Source organism: Papio anubis, chromosome 4, assembly GCF_008728515.1.
Source record: "Papio anubis isolate 15944 chromosome 4, Panubis1.0, whole genome shotgun sequence".
NCBI lineage: Eukaryota > Metazoa > Chordata > Mammalia > Primates > Cercopithecidae > Papio > Papio anubis.
This window is the reverse complement of record NC_044979.1, coordinates 150,969,927-150,984,019: the sequence shown is the minus strand read 5'-3', so window position 1 is coordinate 150,984,019 and position 14,093 is coordinate 150,969,927. Positions and strand designations below refer to the sequence as shown.

The following is a 14,093-nucleotide window of genomic DNA, read 5'->3' as shown; positions in this document are numbered from 1 at the left end:
TACCCTCTTTTGATCTGCAAGGATTCAGCAAATATCTTGAAATCTACCATAACGAAAATAAATGTTATTTATTTGGTTATCTTTTGAAATTAAATGAGTCGGGACTTGCTACTTTGCAGATATTTCAGTGCATCAGTGGTCATGCTTTTTCTTCTGTTGTGCTGAGACACGGATGTAAAAACATCTATGCCCTGGTGCATTTCATGATCTTCATTATTAATTATTTTCTAGTTACTCTACTTACGTAGTTCTCAATCCTAGTCTTAGATTAATTTTAGCTGTGCAACTTTCACTGCCACTAAAACGTAACTTCCATGAGAGCAAGAATGTTTCCTGCTGTTTTTGTTTGTTTGTTTGTTTTTTGTTGTTTGTTTTTGAGATGGAGTCTCGCTCTGTCGTCCAGGCTGCAGTGCGGTGGCGCCATCTCCGCTCACTGCAAGCTCCGCCTCCCGGGTTCCCGCCATTCTCCTGCCTCAGCCTCCCGAGTAGCTGGGACCACAGGCGCCGCCAGCTCGCCCGGCTAATTTTTTGTATTTTCAATAGAGACAGGGTTTCACCGTATTAGCCAGGATGGTCTCGATCTCCTGACCTCGTGATCTGCCCGCCTCGGCCTCCCAAAGTGCTGGGATTACAGGCATGAGCCATCGCACCTGGCCTTTGCTGTTGTTTTTAACAGTCTTAACCCCAACATCTAGAACAACGCTGGGCACATGTTACTCAGAAATTGTTCGTTGACTAAATCAATGAAAAGTTTCACCTTTGACTGCACTGATTCTTTAATCTTTTTTAAAAACTGTATGTCCAATATATGGGTTAATAATCTCTAAACCCCCTTCCAGTTCTAGAATGCTGTGATTCTGGTAATTAGTCCCTTGCCCCGCCTTGCTCCCACAGCACTCTATACTACTTGCTGATAACATGACCGTTTTTCATAATCTGTTTTCCCAAATTAGACCAAGGGTTTATCAAGAGCAAGTTAAGTTTTTATCTGTTTCTTCATATCCTCATGATAATATGCCATGATGCCTGGCACTCATGTTGTTAGTTATTCAATGAATATTTACTGACAGAATGAATGAGACTTGTATAAAATAATTTGCGGGGGGGCAGGCATGCTGGGAAAAGGAGAATGTTTATTTTTTTTACATCCACTGGGCATTATTTCTACAGTAGGTTATTGAGAACTTTTTTAGATTTTTCACTCTTCAATCTTGAAACCCAATCAGTATTTTTTTTTCTTCTTCTTCTTCTCTCTGATGTTTTCCTTGGGGAACTGCAAAAGGCATCATATCCTCTACTGCACTGTTAGGAAATTAGCAGCCTCATTTATAAGGGCAGAAGCATATTAAACTCTGCCCAAGTAAATGAGAACCTACCCTAAAGCCTTCACCTGAATTTCCCATTTTAGGATTTTATTTTAATATTTTTTTAAAAGAGAAACAAACTGGAAAATACCTATTATGAAACATCATTTTACTGCATACGTCAATCACAGTGTTTAATGAAAATAAAGAAAAAGACATAACTTTGTACATGACAAATTTCATAGAATCTTCATTTTATTTATATGTCTAATCTTAAGAAAATGACAAGAAATGTTACATTTAGTTTAATTATACATCTACAACAAAAATTCATACTTTATCACTCACTGCAGTATAAAATATCAACATTCTGTTAAAATAATGAAGTTCAAACATATTTGAGTTTATCATTCCTTTTTGAGTTATCATTCCTTTCCTAAAACTTACTTGCAACAGAATAAATAAATTTATTAACAGTATGACTGTTCTTCTCTTTGAAAATGAAAATATCACATCGTTATTGAAACAAGAGTCAGAGTCTTTAGTTCATGCTTTGTTCCTTAACTTTCCATAACTAAAAATATTGATCCACCCAGTTGTATGCTCCAGATATATTCAAAAGGGAAAAAAATCAATTATAGCACTAATAATAGCTACCTCTAAACATACTCCTAAGTTAAATGAAGATCTGACTGGAATTCATTTTACTTGTAATTTGCACTCAAAGTTGAAAGAAAGTTAAAGTGTAAGGCTTTTTCTGATAGAAATTTCTTTTGACATTCAAAATGGTCATCATTACTTTTGGGATAAATTTTGTGTTTTAAATCACAGTTAGGGAAAGATGGAATCAGACACCTTTGAAAACATTTTTTCTAAGTCAAATGATGCTATGCTTTCACGAATAATTGGACTACTCAAAGCAGTATTTTCCAAATTTTCTAAAATGATAAACTGCTGTCATATAATTTTCATCTGAATAGTTCAAGCATTTTGCTAGTAGAAGAGGGGACTCAGAACCTCCTTGAGAGGGTTTCTCATACCTATCTCACGGTCTATTAGATACTTATACATCCTATAATCATTTACTGAGCAATTTCTACTATAGTATATCATGCACTGTGCTAGGCCCAAAGGTTTTAAAACAACCATCCTGGTTTCCTTGTACAAGGAATGAACAGACAACGAATTAAATAAAATAAATGCTTACTAATACCTGCAAAGTGTGTTCCGCAGTTTGGTCCAAGTTTTGTTGGGCCTGAAACTTACTCAATTTGAAGAAGACTTCTTTAAGAAAGAGAATATAAACTTACAAATATAAAGTTACACATGTATGTGAATATTTAGAATAAAAAATCATAAAATTGTGAAATTTAAAAAGCCCAAAATATCACAATATCAACCAACTCAGTCTTTTCTTTAACATAATATCTGAAATTTAACAATTATTGATAGTTTAGGAAACTTTCATCTTCACAACTTATTGGTAGTTATGAAAATTTTTGTGATTGTTCTCCAGTTTGGGAAAGTTATCGAGTTTCTTTCATATAGATAAGATTTCAGGTATTGCAAATGTTCCTCCTGCACATCGACTGAGTTGTCAAATGTCGGAGTATGTGAGTATGAAAAGAAGTTGACTTAGTTAACATGCTGAGTTGACAACACTTATTAGCCAGTTTGTCATAGACCTCTTCATTGCTTTGATGTCATTAGGAATTTCATGTTATCCTCATTAAAGTCAATAATCACATTTAATCAGCAATAAATTTAAGTCTTTTTCCATGGGTTCAGATGACTCATTCCTTTCCGCTAATTTAATTATCTAATAATACTCTAGCCATTCAGTTCTATTATCCTGAAAAAATAAATCTCTCTCTTCATGACTTATTAGTTTAGTTATGATTTAAACATGTTTTGATGCAATTTGCTTCTCATTATTTAAAAAAACTGATTAAATTTATTCCTGACCTTTTTTGCTTTTGTTTCATGCTCAATTAATTTTTCTGCAAATTCATTTCACTTTTTAAAATATGTCTCAATCATCTATAATTTCTTATGTGTTGCATCAAAACATTCCAAAAAGTATTTTCAAAGCGCAGCTATAAGTTTCGCCTTAGTCTTATCCCAGAAACACTCTACTCGTTGCAATGAGTAGAATGAGACTCAAATCATAACTATTTGAGTTGAAATATCTTTTGCATCATAATAAATATGCATTTATTTTACATAAAAGTGAAAAGAAAAATTAATTGTGCCTGTGGAAGATGAAGGAAGGCTTCATAAGGCACATGAATACCGGAGCTGACTTTTGAAAAAGTAACTCAGTATTTAACAGGCAAGGAAGATTGTGGGCAAGAATTTGTGCAAAAGCTCAAACCCTGCCAGGCGCGATGGCTCATGCCTGTAATCCCAGCGGTTTGGGAGGCTGAGGCAGGTGGATCACCTGAGGTCAGAAGTTCGAGACCAACCTGACCAACATGGAGAAACCCTGTCCCTACCAAAAATACAAAAAAAAAAAAAAAAATTAGCTGGGTGTGGTGGCTCATGCCTGTAATCCCAGCTACTCCGGAGGCTGAGAGGCAGGAGAATCGCTTGAGCCTGGGAGGTGGAGGTTGCGGTGAGCAGAGATCATGCCATTTACTCTAGCCTGGGCAACTCCCATCTCAAAAATTAAAAAAAGGACATCACAATCTTTCTCTTCCTATTAGTTTCCAGTATTCCCATTTTCCTATTTTCACCTATTCATATCCAGTAGCAATTGTGGTTATTATAACACAAGGACAACTGAAATAATCCAGATGAAATACAAAGTTCTAGATGAAAATAGAATAAAGGCAATTTAAGATTTTTCATTTGTAAAAGTAAAGATCATGAGAAGAATATATAAACGTGAAGGACATATTCATTTACAAATCTAGGATGAGCCCAAAAGGAAGCATGTCCTTGAACCTTGAAGAAAACATTTTTTGGAAAATGAATACATACTTCTACTCATCAGCTGGAAACTCCTGAAAGGTAATAGATATGAAAATAAAGAGTGTCAAGAAAACTGTAGAAGACCTCATAGATAAGAGAGCATTATCAAAAGGAAGTCATACCTTTGAATTTCAATCTCTACTCTTTGTGATACAGATCAAAGAAAAATGCTGCCATCCTCCCCACACGAGTGGTCCTCCCCACACGAGTGATCCTCCCCACACGAGTGATCCTTCCCACACGAGTGGTCCTCCCCACACGAGTGGTCCTATTAAAGTTGGAGACTCCTGAGTTGGATGAGCTTTTAGGATGGGCCATATGATTCTAGTGTTCTTAGTTTCTCAAACATCTTTAAAGCCCCTTGGAAAATAAACAGCAGTAGCTAGCCCCAAAGCTTAGAGACAAATACATACCTCCTACATATCTCCCTTTCTGAGTAATGAGTTGTTAATTTTATGTATCAACTTGGCTGAGCCACAGGGTACACAAACATTTGGTGGCACATTATTCTGGGTGTCTCTGAAGGCGTTCTTAGACAAGATTCACATTTGAATCAGTAGACTAAGGAGAGCAGATCACCCTCCCCAGTATGGGTGACCCTCATCCGAGCCGTTGAGGATCTGAATAAACCAAAAGGCTCACCTTTCTGTGAGTAAGAGGGAATTGCTCCTGCCTGACTGCTTGAGCTGAAACATTCATCATTTCCTGTCTTCAGACTCAACCTGAAACGTGGGCTGTTCTTGGGTGTTGAGCTTGTTGGCCTTTGGATGAGAACTATACCATCTTTATTCCTGGGTCTCTAGTTTGATGACTGCATATCTTGGGACTTCTCAGCCTCCATAATCTAAGCCAATTCCTTATAATAAATCATATAGTATATATTATCATATATGTTATATATACTCTATACTATAATAATGTATAGTATTTATGTATTATATAATATCATATATAAACATATATGCTATATATAATTATAATACATGGTATGTACATAGTATGTATATAATTATATATAATATATATCATTATATGTTAATATCTATACTCTATCCTTATAGTATATAGTTTATATAATTACATATACTAAGTGATTTATAATAAATACTACATTACATCATAATACATAATATATAATTTATTATATATACATGATTTATTATATAGTAATATATAATGATATATAAATATATAATAAAAATATATTAATATATAATGTATCATGGGTATGCTGTATGATTTTTTATGTATTAATATTAATCATACTATGTATGATTTATTGGGTCTGTTTCTCTGAACATTTTAGTTCTGTTTCTCTGGAGAACCCTGATTAATACAACTACCTCTAAACAAGATAGAATTCTATAAGTTAGTTAAGATAAGCATGTTAACTGAATATTCCTATATATTTATTCTGGTGTGTATGTTTGGTATTTGCTAGTTCCCATAGAGCAAAAAGGAATAAAGGCAAACCTCATTTATAAACATGCAATTGGGAATGTGAAAGTTGGTCCTCTTTACAGCTAAGAAATTGCGATGCAGTAAGTTTAAACACTTTTTCAAATATACACAGCGAATAAGTGGCAAAACCATCCTTAGCACACCTTTCCTGAGTTCTAGGCTAGCATTCTATCCTTTACGCAGGCTTCTCAGTTCACATTCGTTCTTTGCACACTTCAGTGCTTAACATTTAAAATGACCTCTGAAGCTAACTCATACTTCCCACTTCATTTACTGTGTACCAATTCTTTCTTTAGAATGCATCTATTTGCCTGAATAAGCCAGATTCTTGGTCTAGACAAGGAACATGTGTATGCGTTAGAAAGAGGTATGGCAGTGAAGGGCCAGAAGAGAAGAATGTCTGTGGCTCATGAGTGTCTGTCACAGAGAATGGTCTGTAATCCACCCTGAGGTGGGAAGGAAGTAGGCATTGAGATGGCGCCAACATGCTCACCTGCAAGGAAGGCTGGGAAAAAAAATGCCAAGGCCTACAGGGAGGGATTAACCTGGTAGCCTCTTTAAATCTCCTCATCTTCAGACAGGGCTCTGGAAACCTGAACATGCCATACTCAAAGAACACGTCCATCACGAAGAAACACAAGAGTTCGCTTCAAGAGGTTTTCCTTGGGTATTTTTACATGAGGCCCTCAGGGTCCATCAGCTAACTGCTTTGGGTAAATTTCACCACTAACTCTGTTCAGTGTTGACACTCTTGGAAGTCTCACTCAATACATAATGATACACAGGCTTGGCAAACATAAAAATAATAAAATAAAATAAAATAAAATACAACCTGTAAATTGTTTTTGCAAAACATATCTGCTTGCTTCAGAAAAATATCTAGAAAGAAAAAATAAGACATTGATTCAGTTTTCCTGGATAGCTTATAAAGCTAGATAAAAAAAACAAAACAAAGCGTTTCAAAAACATTCTAATTTCTAAGAAAGCAAATAAAACAGTCATTTAGTTGTGTTTGTCACAACTAGCTATACTTCTTTATCAAATTTATAACAAAAGTTGTATTTATATAACTGGTATTTTTAATGCATTCTTCTATGCATGCATAGAAGTCTATGGATTTGAGCACAATTTTGCTAGTTTAAATTATTACAGACTTTTATAGTTGTATGCGTTTCCCTATCCTTGGTCAGAAATACAACATCTACCACCTATTACAATTGTTCCTAAGGGAAAAATCAATCTTTTTGACAATGAAATAAGTCATGACAATTTCCATGAACATCTGCTGATGAAAAGCAAGAATAGCCTGTTATGTGTCCCCACCACATAGAATGGACCAGAGGGGGCAATATCCTAGTGTTTGCCTAGGATAAATCAGTCAGATTTTATGAGTCCTTGTGTAGATCTCTTTGCTCTGCCAGAACAAGCCACATGTTCCTAAGGGGATTTCATAGACCTCCAGGTGCTGTTGAGCAGCAGTTCTGCTTGTCCATAGACAGGAGGGTCAATATCCAAGATTATCTATAGGAAGTATTTGACCTATTCTATGGTCAGTAAGCTGTCTGGGATGTATTAGGAGAGCTAGTTACAGGTGTCGCCAATTCTATGCTCACTTCTCATGTCTCTCTCTTTGTGGATGGACAAGGGATAAATGTGGGTAGGCTTACAAATGGAATCAAATGCCTAGTCTGGATGGTGGTGAGATATCTAAGAAGAAAATCAATTTTATTAGGAGTAAAATGTTCAAATACGAAGAACAAACTATACTGCATAAAGTTATTTTTCCAGAAGGCTGTGGTGTTTAAAGTGGTCTGCGACACCTGGATGTTTATTTTCTGGCCCACCGGTGTCCTGAAGCCACATCATATGAATAAATTCAACATAAATATTATGTCTTAACCAATTAGATTTCACTGAAACTTTCCTTTCCACCTGATGCTAATTTCCATTCCTGCTCATCATATCAACCACTTAATGGAACCTGTCTATCAGTTTCTCCTCAGGAGTTGTAAATATCTGACAGTGGAAATTGATTGCTAAGTGAAATTACAAATTATGCAGAAGATGTGAGAGTTCATAAAGTTCATGAAACTGATTTTGGAGGACTGTTTTTATTTTATGGACAGAAACTGGCAGTGAAAAATTTAGCTGGCTTACTCTAGTTAACAACTGAGGAAAAGACAATTGCCTCGAAAGCAAATGCTAACTATCAAAAGATTAAGAGTGAATTTGGGGAAAAGTTACGAAGTTTCCATTTTTTTAAGATGATTCTCTTGATAATTATAAAAGTCACATGTGAAGTTAAAGCCCACTTGGGTCTTCAGAAAAAGTCTATTGTTTTTTAGTAGCCATAAATGTTGAAAAAATATAATCTGGTGAGTTTATTCCCTTTCCTTTTGTGATCCAGATAACCTGCAGGAAACTTAATTACCAAATAACTCTCCCCTATGCAGAATCCGTTTTCAGCTTCTTCATTCAATAATGGAGAGGAGTCTTTCTTACAAAAATGAAGTGAGAACAAAACTTTTACTTTATAGCCTGAGAGGTTCACTCAACCACAGTTCAAAACATAGAACAAGACTGAGAGGAGATAGCAGAATATCAGGGTAAAAGATGAACAAAAGGGAGATATATAGTTTGAGAACCATATTTAGTATGACATTTATTTAAAAATTTCCAAAGCCTACAAAAAGTATTTCATAGTTCCATAGGAATAAATAATACAAACCACAGAAAATAAAGCCATAAAATCTTTTTCCTAGGTGGTAATATGTATATAATACAGTGATTTTGACAGGGTTTATCACAATCAGAAAGAAAGAAAATTTGGGAATTGAGATGTATGTTTTTTAAATAAGAGGAAAAAAATCCTGGTCTTTACAAACAGAAAAGAAAGTATTTTACTGGTAGGAGAGGAAAAATAATAAAATCCATTTGACCACATCTATTCACTCTCACCTTTTTCTCTAATAAAATAACAACTGTGCTGTTTTAAAGGTGGTAGATTTATATTAACATTTCCCTCCCACCTGAACACAAGCCTAAGCTGCAGGATTAACTCTTTATCTGATAAAGGACGGCCAGGCAGAGGCTAACACACACACACCTTCTTTGCAAGTTCAACCTATGTTTAAGAATTTCTAGTGTTTAAGTCAAGTCATGTATTTATGTTGATCTTAACTATATTTATAAAAATGGAGTAGAATTCTTCCTTTGATTCTATAATTCACTCTGAGTTCTGGGAGGTTTATATAAAGGTCAGCTGTTGTAATTGTTCATTTATTCAAGAATGTAGTTTAACATTTTTATTGAGATCTTGGTATTCTTGATATATGAATGCTTATTTTCCTCTAAAGCCTTTAAACAGACTAGGAAATAGCACAGGGTTTAAGTAATATAATTTCAAAGCTGGAAGAGAACTTAGAGATGATTCGGTTTCTTCATTTTTATAAATATGAAAACGAAGGTCCGGAAAACTAGAGTTCAAACTCATGCTTACACAGCAGTGCTGCAGGGTACAAAGAAAGACTGCAGGATTTGGAGGCACAGGCATCTGAATTCAAATCATTACTCCACCATTTAAAACTGTGGGATGGATATTGGGCAAATCATTTAACCCTAGAGGAAGATACTTTGATGTAGTTCATTAATTTACTCATGCACTTCAGTTTATCCATCCATAAAATTGGGACAATAATCCTGGCTTTCAGGGTTACTGATAGAAATGTAGATAATGTATAAAAGCTTTTAAATGTTAACCACAATCAATCAAGACCCTACCTCTAAAAATAAAATGAAATAGAATAAAATAGTATAAAATAAAACAAAATAAAAATAAACAAAATATTAGCTACTATTTTAATTTACTAGAAGAAATTTCAGAAACCTTGTATCTCAGGGTTTTTTCTCTTTCTAACAAAGAATATAATGTCAATACTAGCTTTAAAAGTCGGATTCATATTTTTTAAATCCCTTTAGTAAAAAGCTCCTATTTCCTGGTACTATCCTCCAACAATGTCATAATTAGGCCAAGATTATTATATATATTTTTTACATTGAATGGGTCTTAGCAGTAGACTCAGAATAATCCAGAAAAAAAGAGGCAATTAATTCAGGAAGTGCTGTACACTATGGCTGTAGACTTGAGAGAAGGAGAGTTCGTTGACACATGAAAGGTTTCTACAGAAAATCCTCCAGTAAGGAAATCTGTTTATATTAGCGTCTCCAGTTTCTTTGGCAAAGGTAATACATCAGATCTATTAATACCTCCGAAGACTTGTGCTACTCGGTCAAGCCCCACCCCACAAATGGCTTATGAAAATGTGGCTAGAGGCATCAGTTTACTGAAACGATTAATCAAACATAGTGTCTTTAACTCGTTTTAAGTGTTAAGTAAAGAAAATATCAAGTCTATTCATTTATTTTTATTTTGAAAATTTCACACATGGGATGAGGAAGAGGGACAAGTGGGAAGAAACTGCTGAATGGGTACAAGGTTTTAACTTGGGGTGATGGAAATGTTTAGGAGCTAGATAGGGGTGATGGTTCTACTGCATTGTGAATGCATGAAATGCTATTAAATTGTTACTTACAAATCATTTATTATGTAGATTTCACCTCAATAAATCATTTTTTTAATTTTTTACATACATAAAAGATTTCATTTCAAAATATTAAAATCTAAATATTTCAAGTGGTATATGAGAAACCAACAAAAAGTTTCACAGAATTAAAACATACATTACCAACTCAGAGCAAGCTTTCTTAATGGTCTCTAAAATGTCTGTATTTGTAAAAATAAAAATCGATATTTCTTTTAAGCTCTGAAATTCCAGAAACTATATAATAAAGTCAATACTATAAAAAGAGGAATTTTCTACAGGTAGCTAGTATTTTACAGGCAGATTACAAACCATCACAAAACATATATTGACAGAGATTGACTGTGGCTGCTGTAACTTAATCTCAGCATTCTGGTGATCTCAAATCTCTGGAGTCTCACTTCATGGTTTATGGTACAGTTACATCACAATCCCTCAATAGAATTACAGCTTTGTCACTAATCTCTCCCTATCAGTTATCCTGTAAGGAAGGAAGCTGGAAGGCACCACTAGAAAGAGGCAGTGGCATGAATGATTGCATTCAGTCTCTTTCCACAACAATATCTGTAAGTCTGGGAGTGATAAATGGCACCCAAGTTATAAATGAGCAACAAGGTCAGTAGCACCAAGCAGCCAAGAGTTCAAAGAAAAGTCACAATTCTGACGGGTTCAAGAAAAGGCCACATACTGCTGGCCTGTATCACTAGAGATAAATCCTCCAAGATGCCTTACTGCAATTACAAAACAGAATTACAAAAGGCCGTTATTGAAGGGCTAAGATTTTTGTCCAGAAATCGAACAAAGAACACTGATTATCATAAAAGTCATTCTTTTCCCAGAAAAATCTTGTATTTAGCATTCTCTGACCAATCAAGAATCCTAGTGAAAAGTATCTTCAAGGTGTCAAATAATTCTTTGACACTGAAAGATGTGTAACTAAATAACACTGTTTTCTTTGTTCTTGATCTTTTCTTTTTGTTCTCTTAAATACATCTATAAAGAATCCAGAAGAGACACGGAGAGAAATGACCCTTCTAGAACTGTTTATGGCTGTGTCTTCCTTTCTTTAAGTATTTCCTTAGGTTAATTGCATAAAATAAAAATGAGATCTTTTCTTATAAACCAAAATACACAAATCTTATAAGAATATAATGAATAAAAACCATTCACAGAGTGTTGTAATGAAATGTCATCTGAGAAATCCTTTTTTTTTTTTTTTTTGCCATTTATGTAATGAAGATCCAGAAAACTTGAGGGTCTTTTGAAGGTCATGTCACTGGCAATTGGCAGATTAGAATTAATATCACTGGGCACCTAAAGGCTACTCTTACTTTCTTTCCACTAAATAGAAGTTCCCTCAACTAGGTAGCTGCTATCATCAGTCCTGTAACATCTAGGTCTCTCACTGAATGGGCCATAGTTCTCAATTTTGCATGCGCTATGGATTTATAATTGATTTCAATATTCTTTTTTATTTCTCATTTATTTGTTCATGAGGATCAAGACTAATTGGACCATATTGACAAATTTGCTAGCCAATTGTCATGCAACTGGGGAAGAGTACAAGAAGGGACCGTCATTACAATCTTCACCACTCCTCAGAAAAAGAAGCTTTATACAAAAGAACTCTTTAAGAGATTAAAAGAACAACTCTCAACTTTTAGTCTACTTCCTCACTAGGTGAGTCGCCATCCCCCTGCAACAATCCTGGAGCTTTTCCTCCTAACCTGTGAGCAGCCATGTTGGATAATAATATTAGGGTAACGATTTTCATGATGTTTTCCCCTTAAACATCACAGAACATGAAATGTCAAAAAAAATGCTCATGGCACACAGCAATGGAATTTTAAGAACCATTTTGTATACATTTGCTTTTAAGATTCAAGATGATGTCACAAAATATTAATGATGGGACACCAACATGAGAATTAGAATAAGCAATGGAATAAAATTATCAGTGCTAATCAAAGGACACAAGAGTTCTTATTATCCCAACTGGCAGACAATCCAAGAATCACATGTCCAAAGACTATTTTTAATGTCGTTATTTTGAGCATGTCTATTATTCTGGAAAGAATTCAAACTAAATATTGAAATTTTACAACGAAGCTTTGAAGATTGATTTTCTCCATTGTGTCCTCTAACTGCCCTTTCGCCCCTTTCCAACTCACCTGGAGAACACCTCTCACACCACCATTGTGATCAGGCCCCAAGAATTTCTGCTGACTTGCTGACTCACAGCTCCTTTGCATATGTACAATAATGCTGCTTCAGAACTATCTCTTTTTTCACTATGCTAAACTTGAAAAAACATAGCCTGACTATTTCAATCAAACACATCATTAGGAAGCTAGATTATGAAAGAGATTTTTTAATAGATAATGAAAAATGTGGGTGACGAATAAAACGCCACCCACATCCAAATACACGTAAGATTTACAAAAAGTTGTCCTCTGATGGAAGAGTAAGATGAATAGAAACCTCAGTCACTGAAGTATTCCACATACTCTGGATTCTAGGAGGAGTGTAGTTCAATGCAAATCTTTCTACAACCACTTCAAAGAGCCTCTAAATTCTTTCCTTGTGCTGGAATGCTCTAATGATGGCTAAAAAAACCAAGTTGCAGGTGCTTAATCACCTCCCTGGTCAAAAAGGGAATAAAATAAAGCAGACCTCAAATGCCCCCAGGGCTTCTTTTGGCACCTTTTGTTCAATTTGGGCAAGTTTCTTCAAGAATAAGCCAAATGTAGAATTAATCATCGTTTTCTTGGTCTGTGAAATACATTGTTCATGCTAATCTATCTTGTAACCAGTGCTGGGTGCATGCCTGTCCTTCCTTCTGCTCTGAGCTCCCAGTCGTTTATCTGTCTGTCCCTGCTCAAGTGTCATGGTAAAGTGCTTCCTTCAGTCCTTGCTAAGCCAGGAACTCCATGTTCTGTTGTTGTGGGGAGAGATCACTAATAGAGATACAGCCTGTGGGGAGAGATCACTAATAGAGATACAGCCTGGACAAAAGTATTTTTGCCTTAATCAAGATAAATATTGTAATGAGAACATTAAAGCACACACATTGCTGGCAATCTGCTGGAGCTGGGAGACTGTAGTGGATTTTATTGTAATGGTTTTTACCATAATGAAATTTAATACATTACCAGGAAAAAGCCATGCCCTATGGTAGGGAGCTGCTTATATTTCGAAACACGTTAGCGTGAAGCTACAGCCAGATCTAATAATAGAAATGAACTTACCTAAAGATGCATTGATTTTTATATTAGGTCATGTTGAGAATTTACAAAGAACATCTAGTCCATGAAACAAAAATCCTCCTGAGAACAGCATTGATTACAAGAAGTGTAATATTAGAAAAGTGGCAATCCTCTCCTCCCAGAATGGTGTGCATTCATATAATGGATTAAGTGTACTATGTAGTTTAGAAAAGGTCATCTTTCAGATAAATGATAACTTTGATAAATTTCAACAGATTTAATCATCCTTTGAGACTTGATCAAAACAACAATGAAGAAATGAATGTAAGAAAATATCTATCTCACTCATATAATTTGCTTATTGAAAACAGGGTTTATTCTAACTTCTGAACTTGTAAATATTATTTCTATTATCATGTACTTGTTCAATAAAATTTCTCACGAAATAAACTACCATCTGTTTAGTACATACTCCAATCATTAGATGGTTTCAAAAATCAGGAAATTCTCTCTTAAAATACCTGGTAAGAGAAGAGATAGAGAATTAA

At 34.9% G+C, this 14,093-nt stretch overlaps 1 long non-coding RNA gene across 1 annotated transcript in view; it reads right to left on the bottom strand.

Annotated features, from left to right (window-relative positions):
• LOC110742792 overlaps positions 1-14,093 on the bottom strand; it is a 143,991-nt gene that overhangs the window by 73,881 nt on the left and 56,017 nt on the right. The window lies entirely within an intron of this gene.